Raw genomic sequence first — 23,341 nt, forward strand, 5'->3', positions numbered from 1 at the left:
TCCTCAATAGTTTCTAGAGGAAGCTGGTCCCTGGAAGGAAGTGGTGGTTTTTGCACTCCCTTGCAAATGTGGATTACACATTTTAAAAAATCAGGGATTAACTGGTTATCTCTGGTGGGTGATTACAGATGGGTTTAATTTTTTTCTGTGTTTTCTTTGGCTCTGTTAAAGAAAACATTATTCTGACACTTGTTAAAATGGTAAGGAAGATTTTATTCAAGACTATAGCAAAAAGAGTATTGCAACAGGGAAGAGAGATGAGGCTCAACAAGGAAAAGTGGGGATTTATAGCCAAGGAAGGGTGGGAGTCGGTGGATGGAAGATTACTAAGAAGAGACATCAAGGGTAGGTAGTAAACTGACCTAGCAGGATTCTTGCCAAAGGCAGGCCTTGGTCAGATATCAAGGGTGGGGGGTGAGGAATTTGATCAGATATCAAGATGGATCAGATTTGAAGGATGGTGGTGGGGGTGGACGCCGGGCAGGGTGGGATTCTCACTAAGTTGATTTAGTAGAATTCTTGCTACAACTGGATTAGGCAGGCCCTAAGGGCGAGGTCTCATCAAAAAGAGGGCTGAGAGGAGCCCGTCTAAAGTTTGGTGAGGGAGAGAACGTTTGTAACCTCATATGGGTCGTAAATGTACAGCCACTTAAATAAGAAATGAAAACTGAGAAAATTTCTTTTTTTAATTAAAAAAAAACACCCTCCCAAGAGATATGAGAACTGAATGCAATGTGTTAATCCTGGACCGGAATCTGATCAGAATTAATTTAGTTTTCTTTTTTTTTTTTTTCTTTTGCCATTATTGAGAAAACTGGCAAAATCTAAACATGGTTTAGATTAGAAAATAGCATTGATGGAAATTTCCTGATTTTGATTATTACATAAGAGAATGTCCTTCTTGTTAGAAAACACTCATTGAAGAATTTATCAGTAAAGGAGCATCATATCTTCAGCTTACTCTCCAATGGTTTAGGAAAAAATACTATGTATATATAGATAGGCAGCAGGATAAAGCAAACATGGGAAATGTTTGCATCTGGAGAATCTGGGTGAAGGTATATGGTAATTCTTTTTATTTCTCTTTATTTTTTTATATATACATAAATATATTTTCTAAGTGAAATATAAAAAAGGGTATATGGTAATTCTTTATATTATGTTTGTAACTTTTCTGAAAACCTGAAATTATTTTAAAATAAAAATTTAAAAAGAGAGAGAGCATGTGTGTGAATCCAAACTTAAAGGACTGAATCAAATGCCACCCTTTCCAGGAAGTTCCTCTCAATTGAGATTGCACCTTGCCCAGCCTGCCTTGTGGTAACACAGACCATTGTTTTCTTGAAATTCTCTTTAGCCTCTTTTCCTTAAAGGCTCTTACCTCTTTTCTCTTCTAGAGGCAGCACTGCAGGATGGGCCCCCGATGGATTCCCGAACTCACAAACCTGGGTCCCAAAGGTGCTTCTGCCACTTCCCAGCTTCGGGACCTTGGTCGTCACCATTGCTATTGATTTCAAACTTCTCATCTATAAATGGTCATAACAAAATGCATCGCACACAGTTGTCCTGAGGAACATATAACAATGCATGCCATGATTCTGATTCTAGAAATAGCTCTGTAAATGTTAATTCTCTCCTTTTCTTTTCTCTTGAATCAGCCTCTCACCACCCTTGGGGCATAGATAAATATTTGAAGCCAATTCTCAGATAATTTCTGAAAAATTTATTCCAATAACTAATATTGACAATTTACAATGCACAGTGCTTGATCCACAGTAGCCCCTTAATGAATGCTGTTCACGAGGTAATACTTGCCCACACCTTTTCTCATCTGGTCATCTCAGCATCCCGAAGGTGTAGAAAAGTCCCCATTCTTATCTCCTTTTGATAGATTTGGAAATGGAGGCATTGAGGAGTTGAATAACATGCTTTTCTAGGTTACATGGCTGTTAAAGAGGAAAGTCTGGCACAAGCCAATAAATCCTATTATTTATGGCAAAGTTTACAGTTGCACTTCCATATAAACAAGTAAATTGCAAGTGAGTCTTACAAAGTGCACTGGATTTCTCTCTGTATGTGTTACCCTGCTTACTCCACCATTCTAAAATAACTTTGCATTCATTTGGTTTATCAGTCTTTAATGAGCACCTAACAGGTGCCAAGTGTGTGTTAGGCACTGAGGATACCAAGATGGGTAAGGAGCTCAAAGTCTTGTTGGAAAAAAGACAACTGAATAAAAATCGTGAACACGGTGTAATAGCTGCTCTCTTTAAAAATATTCCATAATATCACTAATGCAGGCCATTCTCATCCTGATTGCTCTTAAATTTATAAAACTTTTGCCTGTGGTGATTAGGTTCAGAAGATCTGTGGCTCACTGTCTAGAACATGGAACCTTCCTCCGCAGCTCATGACATGGAAAGCCATTCAGTGATTCCTAGCTATGGAACACCTGCTCTGAGCCAGCTGTACCCAGAGAAGGGAGGACAACCTTTCCTATTTAGAGGCATTTCTAATTTAGTACCCACATCCCTCTTTTCTTAAACAAAACACCCTTTTCATGGCCATGGCTGCCCTCACTCCCTGCACTGCATTCCTTTCATCTGCAGGTGTCTTGCAGGGCTCACATCCCCCAGGTACTCCCTAAATTCACCCCCATGCTTCTGGCTTAGAAGCTTGTCCACATCAGCTGGGTCAGTAGTCCTCCAAATGGCTGAAGACCCTTTAATGAAAGGAAGTGAGGCAGACAACCTAATTTAGCAGGGAGACAGACAACCTAATTTGGGAGGGCAAAGGCTCCCAGGGCTGCTTAAAGCAAGGATGTTATTTTGCTTTAGCTACTTGGAAGTCTGACATCCTGAATCTGAAAATCTTAGTTTCCACAACAGACTTCCCTAGACTTCTTCAAACTGCCTTTGAACAGTTTGGATAAGCTGGTTGTTCAAACTGTCAAATAAATGCTGTTTTCTTATTAGGAAAAGCCAGGCCTCTCTGTCCAGTGAAACATGACGTACACAACCGTACGTTTCAGCTCACCCTTTCATGTTTGTGCCTAGATTTCCGCTGTCACATCCTATTCCAGAGCCTTTTCCCTTGTTTTCATTATACCCAAGTGGTGCCATGCAATGTGCATTTATTACACGAACGAATGAAACGATGAAAATTTCTAGTGAGCAACACTGGTAAGAAGCGCCAAGCAAAAGGTCCACAAATTTATTTTCGTGAATCCTGTAAAGGATGCCATCGAGTATCTTCAATAGTCAGAGACACTACGCAGACAGCAGCAGTCCCACTGTCCGTTCATTAGTCGATGGCCAGAATGGAAACAGGAGGGAGAGATTCGCTTTCTCGCCTGTCCTGGGCGCCTCGCACGGCTCAGGTAAGCGCAGTCCCTGTAAGACTTTGAGGACCGAAAAAGTTCGCCGCCTTTGAAGACAGAGTCCCGGAGAGGATCCGCTGACATCAGAGGGTACAGTCGCAGAGGTCGGGCAAGCCAAGGCGGGCAAGGGTTTCTATGTCTGCAGGGAGTGAGGAAGGCGGGAGTTGTAAAAAGGTAGAGCGCCAGTGTGCCCCGGCCTGCTGGTGGCCGGAACGTCTGCCGAGGAGTCGCCTAGCCAGCGACAGTTCACGCCTTCGCTCCTGGACCGAGACCCCCTCCTCTTGCCTCGGATGGGCCCTTTGCGCTGTCCATCACCGCTTGGCGCCTGCAGCGCTTCCCACCGAGGCTCTCCAGCGGGTACAGTATCCGCGGAGGCGGGGCTTGGAGGGACCGGGTGGAGTCAAGTCCTTCTAGTGCCCGCCCTTTGGCTGCGTAGCTGGGTGATTGGATGCTTCTGAAGGCCGCCTTCCAGGCAGTCCAGGCGAGTGACGGGTGGCCCGAGGCCGGTCCCTGGCGCGCGCTGTGCAACTTGCGGGGTACCCTGGCCGGCGAGCTGTTGGGGGCCCGGCGCCCGAGCGGCCTCCAGGGCGGGGAGGCCCGCAGGGATTTGGGAGCCCTGGAGTGCTGCGCGCCTGTGGTTTCTCGTGTCGGAGAGGTGTCTTTCTGAGCTCTCTGGAATTCCGAGAGCATTTGGGAAACTTCTCGCCCCCACTCCTTGCTCCCTACTTTCGCTTGGAAAAGCAGTTGCTGAGTTGTTTTATTTCCTCCCCCAATCGGACTCTGTAAAAATAGCCGTGCGCCGGGGCGACCGAGCCAAGCTCTGCCGCCCCGGTGTCCTGGGCCGGGTGTGGACCTAAAAATACCCGGCGGTCTGGAGCCTGTGCTCCGGGTGCCGGCGGGTCCGGCCGGGCCGCAGAGGGCGTCTGGAGACCGGAGAAACGGCGGCCGCCTGGCCCCTCGCCTCGGCCGGGGCTGTCCCTTTAAATCCTGGAGGAGGCAAAGAGAAAAAAGAAAGAAAAAAGACGCGGAGCCCCGAGCGGAGGGTGGCTCTGCCAGGCCCCCCACTCCGCCCCCGCGCCGCGGCCTGACTGCCGCCCGCAGCCGGCGCGGGTCCTGGGCGCCCCCAGCAGCGCCGCCCCCAGCCACAGTTACTGTCAAAATAGAAATTAATTGGAGCCGAGGAGGAGGTTGAGACGCAGCAAGTGCATGTGTGGCAGGGCGGGGAGGGGGCGCAGGGGAGGGGGCGGGCGCGCGAGAGAGGCGACCTCAGACATCCGGGCCCTTTAGCCCAGTGCGCACCCCGAGCCGCTGGCGCGGGCAGCGCGGGCGCCGGGCGCGGGGCGCAGGGCTGACAGCAGCGGCGCGGGAGGCGGGGCACGAGGAGGGCGGAGGCGCGGAGCGGGGAGGGAGGAGCTGCCGCGCGCCCGCCACTGCCGCTCGGCTCCACACAGCCGGCGCAGCCCAGCCACGAGACTCTGACAGCCGAGCGGCCCGCGCAGCTCCGGCGTACAGGGACGGACGGCGGCGAAGGCGGACGCGAGGACAGCGGCCGGCGCCAAGTGCAGGAGGCGCGCGGGTCCGGCGGCGCGCAAAGGTGAGTGGCTTCGCGTGCCGGGCTGGGGCATCGACTGCGAGGGTCGCGGTCTCCACCGCATCTCGGCTGCTGAGGCGGGTCGGGGGTCGCGGGGCTCCCGGAGGGTGGCTCCGCATCGCAGGCGCCGGGGAGCGATCTCCCAGGCTGTTGCTAGGAGGCCGGCGGTCCGCGCACCCTGGGGCGCAGGCTGGGGCAGGGGCGCCCCCGGCGCGGCGGGCAGGAGGCGGGGGGCTGTGGTGGCTATTCAGGGGCTCCGTTCGGCAGCCATGCAACGGGAGGAGGCGGGAGGAGGGAGGGAGGCGGGGAGAGCCAGCGAAGAGCGAGCCAGCGAGCGGGCGCCGCGCCTCCTGGCTGGCACCGCGGCCCGGAGCGAAGTGGCGCGCGGGGCTGGAAGGGAACTTATACGGGCGCGTGCGGCCCCGGGCTCGGCGGCGCCTTTGGGACCGGGCGGGGCGGGTCTGTCGGCAGCCACAGGTGGTTTCTGCCAAAACTTTTACCGCACTTCTGCCGGGAAGGCGCGGGAACATTTTGGAGAGTGGAGGTTTCTTGAGACTTTGGCACCCGCATTGAGGTCTTATCTTGAAGATTAGGAAAGGGACTGGAAAGCCTGGGACCCGGCATCTCGCGATGCGCCTCAAGGGCGTCGTAGCGGTCCCTGCTCGAGGTGGTGTCTTTGCAGGATCCTGAGACCCATGCTGCTGTCCAGTTGGGAAGTTGCGGGAACTGGGAGCACTCAACGGTTCCTCTGTGCCTCGGGAAAGTTAAGCGAAGGCCGGCCCGGTACCTGTCGCCCGCAAGGGTCAGCACAAAGTCTCTTCCTAGCGACGCGCACGGGAACCGGGCGCGCCTTCGCTCATGGTGTGCGCATCTCCTGGTCCTTTGAAAGCGAATCGTCTCCGGCCACTGTGTTGCTTTGTTATTAGGGCTGCTTCTTTGATTTCATTAGGAAGAAGGCCAGGAGGAGCCAAAGAAAAGAGAAGCGGCAACAACTCCCGTTTCCTTTGAATGCAGCCGCGGGGGCTGGTACCCAAGCTGAGGTGTGGAGGGTCCAGGACCGAGGGGAGCCAGGAGTCTGTGGCTTGTGCTGCCTGCCCAGGGAGCCTCGCTGGACCATTCTCCAGGCGAGGGCTGGGGTTTCTGGGGCCTCCGGGACGGAAAGAGTGATGACGGTGGGAAGGGAAGACCCTCACAAGAGGAAGATGTGCCTTGGTCAGCTCTGGGAGAGAGGCTCTGAGAAATCCAGTGGTTTGGCCCTGTTCCTCATTGGCCAGGTTGACAAATCCAGGGCAGCGGAGGTTAGCACCACCCGGGTAGCTCCATCCTGGGCTGAAAGAAATCATTATTCCCAGAATGGGTCTGATATCCGGGTGTTGCAAGTCAGTACAGAACTGCATGGGAGCTGGAAACACTCAGTCCTTCATTCTGGCTGGTTCTGTTCCCACTCCTTATTCCCCCAGCCCCAGCAAGTACCTGAGCAGAAAGCATGTCCTTTGCTTTAAAAGAAGTCACAGAATTTTGGAGCTGAAAGAGACCCCAGAAATATTAAAGAGTGCTCATTTTACAGAGGAGCAGATTCAGGCCCGAGGAAGGAGAGTGACCTGCCACAGTGGTTAGAGGCCCAGGGAGACTAGAAATGACATCAGCCTCCCAGACCGGGGTGGAGAGAGTTCCCTCAACAAGGCCTTGTAGGGCCTGAGATCAGAAATGCCACTCCCACACCCCAAGCCCATCATGGGCTCATTATCTGGTACTTTCTACATCCATGCCTGCCAGCTAATTTCCTGTCCTCTGCCCTTGGCTTAAAAAAATCAGAACTGTCACTGCAGATTTCCAGTCTGACACTATCCCAACTTTTCCTGCTCCCTCCTCACCCCAAATTCCTCAAACTCCTTTTGTAACATAATGTGGCTTGATTAGCCAAGATGAGTTTGCAGCTTGTCTCACTGTGAGGCACCCACTTTCCATAGGATGCCAGAACTCTGTTTTCCTGGTAATTAGGTTTTACAGATATTTTTGAAAGGGAGCCCAATTCTGGATCAATCACACTTGGGCACAAATGCTGTGCTGTTGTGGATACTAAATGAGAAAGATGAGCAATTATCTGGGGGTGTTGGAATAAATGTTGTTATGGTTATTTGACACAGCTATTAGACATCAATGAGTGGGTTTTCTGTAAATGTTTTTTACGTTGTATTTTATTGAGCAAACAAAGTGTCTTAATTAAAAAGAACTGCGAGTTGGCCATTTAAATGTTAGCCACTTGTTTCTTACCAGTGTGTATGGGCAGGAAGGATCTGAGTGATAAACAGAATGATTGTTAAGAGAACTTTTTTCTCCTGAACCTAAATATTCTAGGGCAATGCTTATTCTTCAGTCTAAAATGTCATGTATGGTCCAGCAGAACCGTATTAAATCAAAATAATTCTGGATGTGGTGTGTGTCAATCTGTATTAGTCAGAAACGACTTATAAGAGAGAACATTTTGTAAGTTTTATGCTTTCAAGGGCACGCAGTATCAAGAATTCAAGGCTAATGCAGTGGCACCGAGCATAATTCTTCTCTCATGAACAGATAAGAATCAATGTCCCCATAGCTGCACTTGAGGCTTCTGGAGAAGAAACCAAGATCTGGTATCTTCATGATAATACGATGTTATAGTTTGACACTGCCTTTTCACTTTCATTGCATGCTAATCTCATAGGTAACTCATAGTTCATAGTTCATCTGTTAACAGATAGGGAAACCAAGGCAGAGAGAGGGGAGAATGTTATTGCTGTAACTCCATTCACTGCAGTAACATACTCTGAGCATGCAGCTTGGGGTTTCTGGGCCGACCAGGGTGAAAGAGTCCCCCTAATAATATTGCGACCCCCCAGCCCTCTCCAGCACTGCAGTCACAAAGGGGTTTAGAGGTGTGGCAGGGTTACAGTGACAGTTCATGGGCGGCCACTCACTCCCATGGGGGCCTGAAGGGCTGCGTTCTCCACCCCGACTGTGGGTGAGCCATTTCCCTCCCTCTTCCAGAAGGCTGTGGGAACTTGGGCGAGGAGGGACCAGCTGGCTGAGGCTGGGGCGGGGGTGTGGGATCTGTGCCTGTGGAGGGCTGAAGGAGTCCAGGCTATTTATAACCCCTCCTCCCCTCCTGGGAGGAAGAGACTCAAGGGTCTGGAACCAGGCTTGGCGCTGACTTCTCCCCAGGATGGCTGTGCCCACTGGAAGAAAACCTGCCACCCACTGCATGGCGGGGGCTGGAGTGAACCCTGACCCGTGTGGAGGGGCCCCGCGGGGCTTCTGGCAACTTCAGCTGCTCTGGGGGATCTGGGATACAAGCATTCAGCAAACAAAAAGCACCCCTAGAGCCAGTGTGGGTGCTTTTTCTCAGGCACTGACCCTCCCATTTGTACAAAATGAGGCGCACCCCAGAAACCTCACAGGGTAGAGCTTAAGAACCTGCTCAAGTGGGGGTAATTTGCTTCTCTGAATAATGGCAACGATGATTTTTATGCAGGAGGAGATTCTGAAAGCCACAAATCAGACGTGGCTCCCTCTGACCGTGAGCTGTGGCATCTGTTCGGTGCTGGTTGCGGAGGTCTGAGGCGTGCAGCCAGAGCTCTTTCCCTCCTCCCCACTCCTTCCCCAGACTAGTCCCCTTTGGTCCCCCTCACCTCCCACTCTTCAAGCCAACACTAAAACCCTCCTTTGTCTTCAGATACATAGTACCTGCCATCCCACCGACTACAGCTTCATTCCTGAGACTGGGCGTATTTTCTCCCTGGGTCAGTGGAGGGAGGAATGGGGGTGGGGGGGGGGGCGGGCAGAGGAAGCAGGCGGGGCACTGAGCTTGTCTCTCTGTTTAACCCCTTGGAGTGAATTAATCCACCCTTCAGAACCATGTCAGGCACTCACAGCAGGTTTCACCAGGAGGCCTACCTGGAGAGGTGGGTGCTGGGCAGCTCGTGGCCAACGGTGGTGCCCTGAGAGCCTGGGGCAGCTTTTGGGGGCGGGGCTTGTGTTGCTCATCGTCACACCCTCAGCGCCCACCGCAAGGCCTGGGCACGGAAGATGTTTACTGAACGCACACCGAGGGCTGGGCATGGGTGGATGGGTGGACGGCAGTCAGGCTTGCTCCTTCGTTGCCATCAGCTGTGTTCCTTGGCGCTGTGAAGGGGGTGTTGGCAGGGCAAGGATCTAGAAGCGGAGTGTGGATGAGAAGAGATGGGGTTCCATGGGCATTTTGAGAGCCCCAAGTCAAGCTGATTGCCTGTCTGGGATGATGGGAATCCTGTCATCAATTCGACTGATAGCGTTGCATTCCTGCTCTGAGGGCTGTCACAGCACAACCCAGCCTCACAAAGCCACAGCGGGACTCTCCTCTAGTGAGGCAGGTGGGCCGCTCCTGTGCTACCCTCCTGTGGGCTCTCTGGGGTCTGGCCCCTGCCTGCCTCTCTGACCCTCCTCCACTCCCTGTACTCCAGCCACCTGGCTCCTTTTTGTTCCTTGAACACACGGAGCGCACGTGTTTCTCCTTGTCTGTTCTCCTGTCTGCAAGGCCCTTCCTGCAAATCTTCCCACAGCTGGCTTCACCTTGTCATTAGATCTCAACTGAAACAGCCTGGTAATACGTTCGTCATAACGTCCCAATCTGTCTGGGATAGAAACTTGATTCTCCTGCTGTCTATCGTCTGCCTCCCCGACTAGAATGTAAGCTCCAAGAAGGCAGGGAGCTTGTCTGTTTTGCTCCCCATTGTATCCCCAACCCCAGAACAGTGCCTGGCATGTGGCAGTGGCTGAGGAAATAGTTGGTGAGTGCTATGCTCATTAGTGCTAGGGGGTGTATGGAGATGAATCAGCCAGGGGCCCTGCCCTCGGGATCTCTTTAGCTTAGAGGTGGATATAAAGCTTGTTCATACTCACTCTGATGTGTGGCAGGAAGGGAAGCTGGCATTCGAGAGATACAGCCCAGGAGGGCTATGGTCTAGCAGTGTTAGCCCTGATTCGACAAGGCTGGTTGGCTTAGGTGGAGGGGTCTTCTTTCAGGTGTTTTGTTATGAGTTGGGGACCTCGGGAAGCTGAGCCACTTCCAGCACTGAAGTTCCTCCAGCTTGCTTGGCTGCCACCTCTCTCCCTCTCTCTTCTGTTTATTTACTTCTTTGGTGAGCAAGAGTTCCAAGCATAATGCCATCCTTGGAGAGTTAGGAATGTTGTGTTTTTCCACCAGCTCCATTCATTTGCAGCCTCCTCAGAACAGCTGTGGACAGCTGGCTGCCAGCGTGGATGTGGGGAGAGCTTCTCTTCAGGGCCAAGGGGTACACTCAGCCCTGCAGGAATGGGGAATTTCATTTGTGTTTCACACCCTGCTGATTTCCAAACCCCACTGAAATGGTGCCTGTAAAAACAGATTCATGAGGAAATTAAAAAACTATTAGCATTCAGTTTGCTGCTTATTTTCTGATTATAAAAGCAATAAGGGTCATGATGGAAAATTTTGAAAATATGGAAAGGTGTAAAATTAAAACAGAAAACTGCTTACAACACCCTGATTTTGGAATATTTCCTTCCAGTCTTTTTTCTGTATCCACTAACACACGCACGCACGTGTGTGTGTGTGCGTGTGTGTGTGTGAGTGTGTGTGTGCATGTGCACACACAGAGACCTACTCGCATATAAATGTATTAAGATTAAATGTTGTTTTCTACAACTTTCAAAACCCATATCATCTTTTAATAGACAGAAGATTTCTTTTTCTTGGGAGTCTGGAAAATTCCCACTGTGAATCACTGATATTTAGAAGAAAATGTATTTTCCAAGTCTCCTCACTGGTTGAGAATACTTCAGTAAGCTTTACCATCCACAGTTTGAGTTAGGAAATCAGCTCTCCCTCCTGCCCACCCCCAACACTGGATGTGGTTAGAAAGGTACTTCTCACTAAGTACCTGCCTCCATGACCTTGTTAAGAGCCACTGGTATATGGTGTTGCAAGCTGTCCCTCAATGAGCGTTCTATCACATTTACCAATGCCATCATGCTCTTTAGAAACATATTTTAATGGGTGTGTTGCATTCCTTCACGTAATGTGTCATACTCTATTTATCATTACAAAACACAAAACAAAACCCAGTGCCCATTAGCTAATCATTCCTTGACCTACAAATAACAGCAGGAGAATCTTGAGAAATATGAACCAGTATCATTGGATTAGCGTGTTTAGGGCATCACCATTTGGGGAAAACCTTGGTTCCTTCAGAAGCCCAGGGGCTTTGTCACTGTCACTGCTATGCCCATGGTCTAGAAGAACACCCAGCGTGCAGTGGATGCTCACGATATATTTTGCTGAATGAGTGAAATACAGAATACTTCCTGTGGGAGGTGAGACCCTGATTAAGCCCATTGGTGTCAAGGCTTCTTTTGAGTGTGAGTTTGCTGGAGAAGGAGTGCAGGGCCCTGGGGAGGGGTGGGGGAGAGCATCACCTCCTGGGAAGCAGAGTAGGAAAGGGCAGCATGGGAAGCGGCTTTCTGACTTAATAGTTTTGATTGGTTTTTGGAGGAGGTGAAGTTTAGGTGGAGTCTTGATGTAAGGAGCTAGTGGCACTTAATTCCATGAGACAGGAACTAGAGGGCACCCAGGGAGGAGCAACCTCAAGGTCAAGAGAACCTCAAGATCAAGAGCGCGGGGACAGGTTTGCCAGCCTAGGATGTGGGATGTAGCCCAACCAGGGAGTGGCTAGAGACAGAGATCCTTCGAACCAGAAGCTCCTCAGGAGCACAGAACCTACTCCCAGGGGAGGATGGGTCCCCAGGGACCATGGGGTCTCCAACCCTGCCTCAGGCAGGTATTGTCCCCATCCTGCAGATGAGGAAACTGAGACACGTGCAGGGGTGGTGAGGAGCATGGGTCTGGAGCTGATCAGACCTGAACCCTATGTCTTGGCCACTTTCTGGTGGTCACCTTGGGCACATTACTTAACCTCTCTAAGCTTTAGTTTCCTTGTCTAGAAAACAGTGATAACCAACTTCATAGGGTGGTTGAGAAAATGGGATGAGATGATACACACAAAGTACTCTGCACAGCTCCTGACAAAAATGAGGGGTCCCCACATGGAAGCCACAATTATTCACGTGTTTTGTGATTTCTATTTCTAACCTGAAGGGAGGGGAGAGAGAAGACCAAGGATTCGTGTTGAAGAACTTTCAAGACTTTGTTTTCTTCCCCCTCCTCCTCCTCCTCCTCCCCAAGCTACCACTATACTTCAAGGGATAAAAATCCTACGAGACAGATGACTGTGGGAAGCCAGTGCTCACATGTAGGTAGAATTAATGTCACTTGAGGGGTGACAGGATCCCTCTCCTTCCCTACGTCCTACAGAAGGGGAGACACACTCCTTACGGTCATCCTGAGGCTTCAGTGGCTCAGTCTCGATATTGTTGTCAGGGGCACACTGCTCAGGAACGCCTGGTGTGGTTGGTCTTTAGAATAGAGAATGGCCACACAGAGTCTGGGACACGGGACAGGTCAGTTTTGCTGACTGGGAGCTGAATGGACAAACGGCTTATGACCTGGAGCAGCACAGCCTAGTGAAGATATAATGTGAGCCATGCAGGTAATTTAAAATTTTCTAGTAGTCACATTTAAAAAAAGTAAAAAGAGATGGGTAAAATGAATTTTAGTAAGGTTTTTTGTTTAACCCAATATATCCAAAGTATTATCATTTCAACACGTGACATCAGTCACATTTCAAGAGCTCTGTAGTCTGGAGACAGGGCAGGGGGCCTGGGGCACAGGTCAGGAGGGTCAGTCTGGGGGAGGCTGGTGCTATTTGGGGGACTCTGCATGGCCAAGGGAGGGAACGTGTCAAAAGCAAGCAATTTAGGGAAGAAGTGAAGGGTTGTGAGACCTGACTTTTATCCTGGCATATGGAGGGCGAATTGTGTATTCCTGGGCGCCATTCCACTATGGGCCTCGGTTTCCTCAACCACAAAAATGAGATTGTATTATCTCAGAGCCATTCCGGCCCTGGTGTTCTCTAATTCCTGCGAGAAAGGCATGGAAAGCACATTTAGCCACTTCCTAAGTTTGAAGTGGGTGGAGATGGGGCTTGGAGAGAAAGTTTGGGCAACAGAGAAACCTGCTGGGCACCACGTTTTAAAGCATCTCATTGGAAAGTTCTGCCTGGACAGTTTAGAGAGACATACACGCCTCTTTAAGCCTCTCCAAGAATGGACAATATCCAGTCACTGCCATTAAGTTACATTTATTTAAAAGTATGTTTTGGGGATGCAGGGGGGCCTCCGTTAACTATTGTTTTTAAAAAGTGACATGTTTTCATTGTCTTTAAATCCTGAAGCTGCCTGTTGTTCCTGGTCATCCCAGATGGCTGTGAATGGCAGCCATAAAAGAGGGGAGGGGCCCTGCAGGAAATATTAGAACAAAAAAGGAAATATTTCAGCTCTGTCATAAATGGGCACTTGGCCTGTCCAGAGAGGATGTGGGAAGAGAGAGGAAAAAAGCAGCAGGTGTGTTTGGAGGGAAGGGTGTGTCTGCAAATGTATTTTAAGCTCCTGAAGTCAGAGGCGCTGGTTTCATTGCACTCTGGTGCGTAGGATTTGAGGTTTTTATCTCCCTGCCACAGACTTCTGTTGGGGGGAAGGAAACTCTCTCTCCTTTCTAAGGAGTGTTTCTTCTTTTTAAATTAGGTTGTCACTAAGTAACTAGCTGTGTCTACCTGGGGATCCCCTGTTCCCACACAGGAAAGGGCCTATGTGCTCTAAGAGCTGGTCCAAACACTTCCATTCACGGAGGAGGACACTGAGGGTCAGAGAGGCCCCGCCACTCTCTGAGGTCCCCCAGCAAGGCAGGGAGGAGCCCAGGCCAGTGCCAGCGGCTGCCACGTGTCCTTTCAGGCGTCCTGGGTTTTTGCTTTCTGCGCAGTTAACAGATGACTCAACCAGGCTGCCTTGAATCATTTTTAAATGAGGATTTCTCTTTTATGTTTTCCTAAACTAGATTTTTTATTACTTTTCCACGCATTGTTTGCTTTGAATTTCTAATTTAATTTTTTCGAATAGGTCAATACTTACGTGGTTTAAAATTCAAAAGGTACAAAAGGGTATTCAAAGTAAACTGGCTTTCTCTCACCTCATCTCTTAGTTCCCTTATCCCTAGGCAACCACTGCTATGGGGCTCTTCAGTTTAAAGATACTGAATGCACATACTGGAAAATATGTATATGTGTGTGTATGTATACATACATGTGCATGTGTATTTAAAATTTTTTTTACCCAAATGGAAGCATACCATACACATTATATTTCACTTTACATTTTCCACTGAACAGTAAGTCTTGACTATAAAGAACTTCTTTGTTCTTTTTTGCTTGTTTGTTTTGACTGTGTAAATTCCATTGTATGGCTATACCTTGGCTTATTTAACCAGGCCCTTATAGATGGATATTTTGGTTGTTTCCAGTCTTTTGCTTATCCAATACTCTTGGTTTTTACCCAATGATTTTTTTTTTTTGTTTCTAAAGGGAACGCTATTTATTTATTTATTTTGGCTGTGTTGGGTCTTCCTTTCTGTGCGAGGGCTTTCTCTAGATGCGGCGAGCGGGGCCGCTCTTCACTGCGGTGCGCGGGCCTCTCACTGTCGCGGCCTCTCTTGTTGCGGAGCAGAAGCTCCAGACGCGCAGGCTCAGTAGTTGTGGCTCACGGGCCTAGTTGCTCCGTGGCATGTGGGATCCTCCCAGACCAGGGCTCGAACCCGTGTCCCCTGCATTGGCAGGCAGATTCCCAACCACTGCGCCACCAGGGAAGCCCTACCCAATGATTTTTTTTTTTTTTTTTTTTTTTATGAAAGGAAACCTTGAGTTTTCTGAATACAAGCTGATAGCCTTCTAAGCTTGCTGATTTATTGTTCACAAGGTGCTTCAAAGAATAAAATTGCTTAATTGTTTAAGGATTAAGAGCAGAATAAACAATTTTTTGCATTGAACTTCCTGGAAAACAAATCCTATGGTCGACATTATTAAACCAATGTTTCTTGAGTTCCTACTGTGTGCTGTGCCAGGCAATGGGTGCAGGTGGGGAAGCAAAGAAGAAGGAGGCTTGTAGGACAGCACTCCTGTTCTCGGCCTGGAGTCGGGGGCGGGGGTGACTTTGATGGAGGAAGAGAACAGTTAAAGCAGCACTGGGGGCGGCCTAGATGAAGGGAAATAAAAGCCACAGAGGGGATGTTAGGGCCTTTGACTGGGGGTGGGGTGCAGGGTGTCAGGGAGGGGCTCTGGGCTGACTGGCTGTATGTGAGCGGTGAGGTTTCCTGCCCACAGCTCATGGCACCATGTCCTTGGTCCCTCTCATCTGCCTCTCTTGGTCACCGTCCATCTGCAGAATCCTCCATAGGGCTGGGTCTGGGGCCCCGGCTCAGCCAGGTAGACTCTGTGTCCTTGCTGTGCTCCTTCTGAGCTTGAGGGGCTTTGAAACCGCTCTTTATCCCAGGAAGACAGAGCTGTCCTCAGTCTGGAGAGCAAGGCTCTCCCTCAGGCCAATCCCTTCTCAGCAAATGGACAGTGATGGCAGAGCAGCCGCATGGACAGAGGGGACTGGGGTCAGTGGAGAGAAATCAGTCCCACTGTGTTGAAGGAGGCACCCTCAGCCCGCTTGAACTGGACTCCCCTGGGCTGTCCCTGTGTGTATGCAGCTCCGTGTTCCCTTCCCGGATTGAGGGCCATCTCCTTTCAGGAACACTGGCCCCAGTCCTTTCAGCCTGCCCTCTTGGAGGCTCAGAAAGCTTTCCAGAAGCAGCCTACAGCCTGAGTGTAGGCCTTTATCAGTGGGGTTGAAGGCAACCAACTAGAGTAGCTGAAGAGTTCCAGACTGGCCCTAGAAACTGCCCATCACAAAGAATTTTTGCTTGTGTGTGTGGGGTGGGGGAGGGAAGCTGGGATCCCACCGAGAACACAAGGTGCATTGGAGCTCCCCCTGTGTCTCCAGCCTGGGCTAAGTTCTGCAGAGCATCAGACGAAGCCCACGACATGGTCTTGGCCTCAAGATCCGAAAACCTGGCTGGGAAAATGATGATGTATATAAGATATACACAAGCCTAATGCTGAAGAGCTAAATGATGCAGTATATCTTGTAAGAGCTGTAAGACTTTAAGGAAAAGAGAGGTTGTATGCCTGGAGTCGACAGGGTGTGAGACTTCAGACGGACCTCAGAAAGGGAGTGTGGTAGGAGGATGGGCACTGACATCAATTTAGCGACTGCTACATGGCAGGCACTGCCCGGGTGTGATGCGCCCATTCAATCCCACAGCAGCTTTTAGTTAGACGTTATTATTCCCATTTAACAGAGCTCAGATTTCAGAGCCCATATTCTTTCCACTGCACCTAAATTGACACTGAGGTTCCTAGAGATTATTCAGGGAGAGAGGAACAGCTTGTGCAAAGGAATGGCGGGACCAGTGTGCCCTGTGTCACACTCCACCAAGAAGTCGCCTCTTAGCAGAAAAGCGTGTGTAGGAAGTAGGAGGAAGTACATTTGATTAAAGGGGTCAGACTTGGAGGATTAATTGCAGTAAATCTTTTGTTTATTTTTGAATTTTACTTTATTTTTTTATACAGCAGGTTCTTATTAGTTATCCATTTTATACATATTAGTGTATATATGTCAATCCCAATCTCCCAATTCATCACATTCCCCCCCCGCCCCATGTCACTTTCCCCCCTTGGTGTCCATATGTTTGTTCTCTACATGTGTGTCTCTATTTCTGCCCTGCAAACCGGTTCATCTATACCATTTTTCTAGGTTCCACATATATGTGTTAATATAAGATATTTGTTTTTCTCTTTCTGACTTACTTCACTCTGTATGACAGTCTCTAGATCCATCCACATCTCTACAAGTGACCCAATTTCGTTCCTTTTTATGGCTGAGTAATATTCCATTGTATATATGTACCACAACTTCCTCATCCATTCGTCTGTTGATGGGCATTTAGGTTGCTTCCATGACCTGGCTATTGTAAATAGTGCTGCAATGAACATTGGGGTGCATGTGTCTTTTTGAATTATGGTTTTCTCTGGTTATATGCCGAGTAGTGGGATTTCTGGGTCATACATGGTAATTCTGTTTTTAGTTTTTTAAGGACCCTCCATACTGTTCTCCATAGTGGCTGTATCAGTTTACATTCCCACCAACAGTGCAAGAGGGTTCCCTTTTCTTCACACCCTCTCTAGCATTTGTTTTTTGTAGATTTTCTGATGAAGCCCATTCTAACTGGTGTGAGGTGATACCTCACTGTAGTTTTGACTTGCATTTTTCTAATAATTAGTGATGTTGAGCATCCTTTCATGTGTTTGTTGGCAATATCTATATCTTCTTTGGAGAAATATCTATTTAGGTCTTCTGCCCATTTTTGGATTGGGTTATTTGTTTTTTGATATTGATTTGATTTGATATTTGATTTGATATTTGATTTGATATTGATATTTATTTCCAGTTTTACATTTAGGTCTCTAATCCATTTTGAGTTTATTTTTGTGTATGGTGTTAGGGAGTGTTCTAATTTCATTCTTTTCCATGTAGCTGTCCAGTTTTCCCAGCACCACTCATTGAAGAGACTGTCTTTTCTCCATTCTATATCCTTGCCTCCTTTGTCATAGATTAGTTGACCATAGGTGTGTGGGTCTATCTCTGGGCTTTCTATCCTGTTCCATTGATCTATATTTCTGTTTTTGTGCCAGTACCATATTGTCTTGATTACTGTAGCTTTGTAGTATAGTCTGAAGTCAGGGAGTCTGATTCTTCCAGCTCCATTTTTTTTCCCTCCAGACTGCTTTGGCTATTTGGGGTCTTTTGTGTCTCCATACAAATTTTAAGATTTTTTGTTCTGGTTCTGTAAAAAATGCCATTGGTAATTTGATAGGGATTGCACTGAATCTGTAGATTGCTTTGGGTAGTATAGTCATTTTCACAATATTGATTCTTCCAATTCAAGAACATGGTATATCTCTCCATCTGTTGGTATCATCTTTAATTTCTTTCATCAGTGTCTTATAGTTTTCTGCATATAGGTCTTTTGTCTCCCTAGGTAGGTTTATTCCTAGGTATTTTATTCTTTTTGTTGCAATGGTAAATGGGAGTGTTTCCTTAATTTCTCTTTTAGATTTTTCATCATTAGTGTATAGGAATGCAAGAGATTTCTGTGCATTAATTTTGTATCCTGCTACTTTACCAAATTCATTGATTAGCTCTAGTAGTTTTCTGGTGGCATCTTTAGGATTCTCTATGTATAGTATCATGTCATCTGCAAACAGTGACAATTTTACTTCTTCTTTTCCAATTTATACTCTTTTTATTTCTTTTTCTTCTCTGATTGCCATGGCTAGGACTTCCAAAACTATGTTGAATAATAGTGGCGAGAGTGAACATCCTTGTCTTGTTCCTGATCTTAGAGGAAATGCTTTCAGTTTTTCACCATTGAGAATGATGTTTGCTGTGGGTTTGTTGTATATGGCCTTGATTATGTTGAGGTAGGTTCCCTCTATGCCCACTTTCTGGAGAGTTTTTATCATAAATGGGTGTTGAATTTTGTCAAAAGCTTTTCTGCATCTATTGAGATCATCATATGGTTTTTCTTCTTCAATTTGTTAATATGGTGTATCACATTGATTGATTTGCATATATTGAAGAATCCTTGCATCCCTAGGATAAATCCCACTTGATCATGGTGTATGATCCTTTTAATGTGTTGTTGGATTCTGTTTGCTAGTATTTTGTTGAGAATTTTTGCATCTATATTCATCAGTGATATTGGTCTGTAATTTTCTTTTTTGTAGTATCTTTGTCTGGTTTTGGTATCAGGGTGATGCTGGCCTCATAGAATGAGTTTGGGAGTGTTCCTTCCTCTAATTGCAGTAAATCTTAACTCCCAGCCTGTTTACCTCTCTGTCCAGTTCACTTCTGATTTTCACCTGGTTTAGCTCAATTCTTGTATGCTTCAGGGGATGCCATAACGTCGATTTTCGCATTTAACGATAGAATTTAGGAAGAGATAACCCACTTGATACCAAGTATTAAAACCATGCATTTCAGTCCAAAACCAAACTGGGGTAATTTTTATCCATTGACCAGTATCTCTTATGACATTTTGGGAAATTGTTTTTGGAGCCACTTAAGGCACTGTTGTAAAAATGCAACTACCAGCACAAAGAAATATCAGGTCATTGGACTCAGGTGTTAAGACATCCCAGAGGTGTGTGTTTATCAATGTTTTCTTTTTTTTTTTTTTTTAATAAATTTATTTATTTATTTATTTATGGCTGTGTTGGATCTTCGTTTCTGTGTGTGGGCTTTCTCCAGTTCCGGCGAGCGGGGGCCACTCTTCATCGCGGTGTGCGGGCCTCTCACTGTCGCGGCCTCTCCCATTGCGGAGCACAGGCTCCAGACGCGCAGGCTCAGTAGTCAAGGCTCACAGGCCTAGCCGCTCTGCGGCATGTGGGATCTTCCCAGACTAGGGCTTGAACCCGTGTCCCCTGCATTGGCAGGCAGATTCTTAACCACTGCACCACCAGGGAAGCCCTATCAATGTTTTCTAATCCTGTAGATGGATGGTTCTATATTTCAAGTTCTATGAGAGCCACGTGACTTGTTAATGACCTTGTGGCTCACAGTCAAGGAGGAGAATTCCTCATTCATTACACTCTCTCTGTGTGCTGTGGGCCAAGTAGTACGTGTTGTTAAGGGTGGTGAATGGACAGGAGCAGAGGAAAGTATGGGAAGGCTAGTAAATCTGGGTAATGGTTAGGTTGTGAGATGTGCTGGAGAGATTCAAGGATCCCATTCCAAGGCCCAAGTTTGCGTAAGTGTCCTCCAGTAGGTTTCTATCCATCTTTGTAATCTCAGTGTTCCTCCTCCCTGGTACTAACTTACAAATAAATATAAACCACTTGAACGAAAAAAACCTGCCTGCTGTTTTTCTGACTGCCTTTAGCATTGGGAATTAATGAAGTCTTAGTAGATCTGAACCTCACCTGAAGAGGTTATGGCCATCTTATTAGGCGTCTTACCTTGATTCTTATAGAATGTGGAAAACTCCCCGAGGGTAGGAAAATGTTTCCTGTCTCTGGTTTAGCTCTGATGTTAGATGTGCTTGTGCAAGTCATCTCCTAACTCAGATTTCAGCTAGTTTCTAAGAAGCTGGAAATTGTGCGCACAAGCTGGGCAGTACTGATGAGAAAGCAGAGGGCAAGATCCCAGTCATTCTCCTTGCCAGCCATGGGAAAGCTGACGAGTGTGTGCTTGCCTTTGTCTACCTGGAGCCCTGGCATGTTTTTCTAAGGTGCTTTTAGAGGAGAGTGGGACTGGAGGGAAAGGTTGTAAAAGTGAATTATTTGATAAACTAATATTTCTGCTTACTTTTTGGAAAACTAAATCACGCTATGTTTTATCTCCATTGCTTTGCCAGAAATTCCTCATGACAGATTCTGATGCACCAGATTGAGCCATCTCGCTGAGCGGCACCTATTTGCAGAAGTCATTAGAAGCCATTGTTTAACCAGAGGCTTTTCTGTTCCTTCCTTGCAATTTTCAAGACCCTGCATTTGTACAGACCTGACTCAGCAACATTCTATTTTGGGAATTTGTTACCTCTTCTCAGATTCTGGACTGCGCTTCCCTAGTTTTCTGCCCTTTGTTCAGGAACGGCTATCGCATAGCTCTTGAGTCCAGGTCTGAAGTAGTCTTGCCACATCTTTGTACCAGGACTCTGCCCAGCTCCTGGGTACGGGAGTGACTCCTCCTGCCTGCCTCATGGACAAACTAACATTTTCACCATTGTAAATTGTTACATTCCCGGGGAAAGTAGCCATTTGCCACAGTGGTAAAGCATTTCAATAGAGCATACATGCCCCCATCTCTTTCTCTCTCTCTCTCCGCGCCCCCCTACCTCCCTCTCTCCAACCCTCCTTCCCTCTCCCTTTCTCCCCTTCTTAAATGGGATCCTAGATGGAAAGTGCCCAGCATAGTGGCTGTCACAGAGCCCAGAACTCAATAAATATTATTGATTACTACTAATATTATAATTATCATGTTCAAAAGGAAACCATAGCCCCCAGTCCCTTTGTGGTCACGCTTGAGAGTCAGAAAGCTCTCATAGCCTGGTGACCCATTCTGTTGTTTTTTTATACTCCATCCTTCATACACACACAGCATATTAAGAGTCTGTTCATTCTTGGGATGTGTGCGAAATTCCAATTCCTGTCAGGAGAATTTATGTGTGGTTTTAGAGGGGATAATCGACCAGTTAGTACGTGCGCACTGATTTTATACACATACGCGTCGGCGTTTACAGCACACATTATAACATCTTCAGTGTCTGCCAAGAATGTGTATTTCTTAGCCCCATGCATTTGCATATTATGGGTTCATAATTTCAAATAGCTGTAAAGATCTCTACAGGAAAATGTAGTCACTGTAGTCTGATGTTCTAAATCTCAATGTAGTAGTAGAACCGGGCTAATTTTTGCCCCTGCTAATGTACCAGCCCTGTAATTTTCACACACGCACACACACACACACACACACACACACACACACACCCCTCTGACTTTACTTCTAAGCAAGGATTTAATAGCTGGGAGCTGAGTTATGCTGCCTATTCCCTAGACTTCATTACCTTTCCAAAATATATCGTACACTTGGCACAATGTACTGTGGTCTTATTACAGATGATTAAAAAGAAAAGATTTGTCAAAATAAATGAACCCACTGTATCTGATCTTCCCCTGGTTTGGGTCCCTCGCTTTCCACCCCTCACCCCACCATGCAGCTTTAGTCATCTGCCGTGCTTCTCGCTTAGCTCTGCTCCCTGACACGGCAGAGAGCTCTTCACAAATTGCCCTTTCAAGCTAATATCACCAGAAAATCCAGCCACCCACACCTCACCCTCTAATCAGTCACTAGAGAACCTGCCATTGGCAGCACTTGATTTGACCAAACAAAATAGAGCAGCGGGAAGAAAAGAAACTTAGATGTTTTTAAGGTCTTGCAGGTACCAGACACCTGAATTTTAAAAACAGTCACGTGGAGATTTTCTTTTTGAAGTTCAGAAAAAAAAGGATGCCAAGTTGAAGTCTATTCTATCCCATTTCAGTGTAGGGAGAATTAAATAGCTGAGCCATAGGAGTCTTCCAATGTAGTGGTTGCAATGGAAATGCTGCAGAAGTTCACTGTCCCGGGGCTGACCTGGGCCACGGAATCGGCCAGGGCTGGGAAGGGGGTCCAGTGGCTTTCTTCACTGACTGGTCTGCTTTGCTCTTTTGTTGTTCAGTCAGAAAGTAAATGCTGCCCTGAAGATTGGGAACTGCATGCCCTTTGGAATATCTGGGAGGGTTCCAGCTTCCTTGAGGCAGGGGGACATCATTTTCCAGCTGCTGAAGTGGCAGCTGTCTGTGACTCAGATGCCGAGGTTGCTGACCTCAGGGTGCTTATGATCACCTTGCTGCCTCTTGGGTTGTGCCCCTTGTGGCTTATTTTTACTTAGGAACATTTGCTTTATTCCTGTGTGTGTGTGTGTGTGTGTGTGTGTGTGTGTGTGTGTGTGTACGTGTGTTCATCTTGAAATGTCCTGATTGAAACTTCCTTTAGTTTGCATTCGGAGCTTAATTGCAGAAGAATCAAATGAAAACTTTACATTATAAAAATTCTCTTTTTAAAACATTTTTAACAGCTTTATTGAGGTATAATTTATATGCCATAGAATTCACTTTGTTTTAGGTTTACCATGCAATGATTAATTTTTAATGACATAACATACATACATATATATATATATGTATAGATATATATGTATGTCGGAGACTGCGGAAGGGGGAGGAAAAGAAGGAATCTTTTGTCCTCCACTTGCATTCTCTCCCTTCACCTTCCCTGCAGAAGGAGCCACGTGGGCAGGAAGTGTGGAGGGCAGAGGAGGCCCGCAGGGAGGGGAATACACTCTGGGCAGGCGCCTCCTGCTTCTGCTTGGCCCCACCCTGGCAGTTGGGGCTCTTCAGTGCTTGGACAACAACTGTTCCTCCCTGGTCATTAGCAGTTCGCAAATGCCAAGGTATTGTCACATCAGATGCATATTCATTAGCACATTTGGCTAAAACCATTTCCTGTTCTCACTCACAGACCATGTTGCACCGGATTTCGGAGGTCATCCAGGCCAGTTCCCCTGTATACACACAGCCCAGTATTGTCCTTGGGGCTCAAGTAAGTGGTCCAGGGACACTCACTGGTCAGCAGTAGAGCTGGGGCCAGATCCTGGTCTCCAAACTGTCCAGGACAGTGGCATGCCCTTCTCACTGCACTGCCCTGTCGGAATGGCCTAACATGGG

The 23,341-nt window shown here is 47.6% G+C and overlaps 1 protein-coding gene across 5 annotated transcripts in view; it reads left to right on the plus strand.

Moving 5' to 3' along the window:
• The first annotated feature begins 516 nt into the window (after positions 1-516).
• Positions 517-23,341, plus strand: part of ZBTB7C (zinc finger and BTB domain containing 7C) — a 376,759-nt gene continuing 353,934 nt past the window's right edge. For all 5 annotated transcript variants that reach the window (XM_082416549.1, XM_082416553.1, XM_082416544.1 and 2 more), the window contains exon 1: positions 517-4,973. The gene's annotated coding sequence lies outside the window, so the exon portion shown is untranslated. The remainder of the gene's footprint in view (positions 4,974-23,341) is intronic.

The sequence above is a fragment of the Balaenoptera physalus genome (assembly GCF_965194825.1).
Source record: "Balaenoptera physalus genome assembly, chromosome: 12".
Taxonomy (NCBI): Eukaryota; Metazoa; Chordata; class Mammalia; order Artiodactyla; family Balaenopteridae; genus Balaenoptera; species Balaenoptera physalus.